The 1334-nt window shown below is 39.5% G+C and overlaps 1 pseudogene; it reads left to right on the top strand.

Moving 5' to 3' along the window:
• Positions 1-318: 318 nt before the first annotated feature.
• LOC102879838 lies at positions 319-904 on the top strand (annotated as a pseudogene).
• Positions 905-1334: the final 430 nt, after the last annotated feature.

The raw sequence follows: 1334 nt of genomic DNA, 5'->3' as shown, positions 1-1334 counted from the left end.
TTGTTTGAAGACAGTAAAGTTCTTTCTTCATCTTTACAGTTACATGGTTAAACATTGTAGTCATTTCTTTATAAAGACATATATTCCAAAGGTGATTTTTTTTTTTATTTTATTGAAACTATTGGCCTATACCACTCTGAAAATCTAAGGCATAATTGTCAAAATTTCAGACAGTTAATTTTTCTACCAATATAGTTTTAAAATGGCATGAAAAAAAATAGTCAAATGAGATTAGCATAAAAATTTCCAAGGCTCATTGTTTAAAAGTCTTATTCAACTCTTTTCCTCTGGCGTGCCACTGAAGATCCTTGCGTCACCATGAGCTGCCAACCCGCACGATGTTACTAGTGTTGTGAGAACAGGCCATACCCAAAATCTCGCTTCTGCCCAGTTGTCTCTGATGCCAAGATCTGAATCTTTGACCTGGCGCAGAAGAAAACAAAAGTGGATGAGTTCCCACTCTGTGGCCGCATGGTGTCTGTCAAATGAATATGAGCAGCTCTCTTCCGAAGCTCTGGAGGCTGCCCGTATTTGTGCCAATAAGTACATCTTGAAAAGCTGTGGCAAAGATGGCTTTCATATTCAAGCATAGTTCCACCTGTTCCATGTCATTCACATCAACAAGATGTTGTCCTGTGCTGGGGCTGACAGAGTCCAGACAGGTATGTGGGGTGCCTTTGGAAAGCCGCAGGGCACAGTGGCCAGGGTCCACATTGGCCAGGTAATCATGTCTATTCCCACCAAGCTGCAGAACAAGGAGCATGTGATTGAGGCTCTACGCAGGGCCAAGTTCAAGTTCCCTGGCCGTCAAAAGATCCACATTTCCAATAAGTGGGGCTTTACTAAGTTTAATGTGGATGAGTTTGAAGACATGATGGCTGAAAAGCGGCTCATCCCAGATGGCTGTGGGGTCAAATATATCCCTAATCATGGCCTTCTGGACAAATATATCCCTAATCAGGGCCTCCTGGACCCACACTCAGGACTCTTGGTGCTGCCTTCCCCCCGACTCTTCTACTAATAAATCTCTATTTCTGTAAAAAAAAAAAAAAAAATCTTATTCAAGTTAGTGGGGTTGAAGTTATATATGTTTAATTTGATTTTGTTCTGCTTTATATGAATTATTACACCCATTTTAAAGAAGTCAGACAGAGATCCAGAAAGAAAAGGAGGCACTTGATTTTTTAAAAAACTATTCGTGTGTATGTGTGCTCATAAGTTGCAGAATAATCTATATAAAATTCGATTCAAAAAATGAGTGCTTTATCTGTGAGTTTTTTTAAAGAGTAAATAACTTACCCTAGTAGCAAACCCTTCTTTCCCTTAATTTATAA

Source organism: Pteropus alecto, unplaced genomic scaffold (assembly GCF_000325575.1).
Source record: "Pteropus alecto unplaced genomic scaffold, ASM32557v1 scaffold20, whole genome shotgun sequence".
NCBI lineage: Eukaryota > Metazoa > Chordata > Mammalia > Chiroptera > Pteropodidae > Pteropus > Pteropus alecto.
This window is presented reverse-complemented; position numbering and strand designations above follow the sequence as displayed.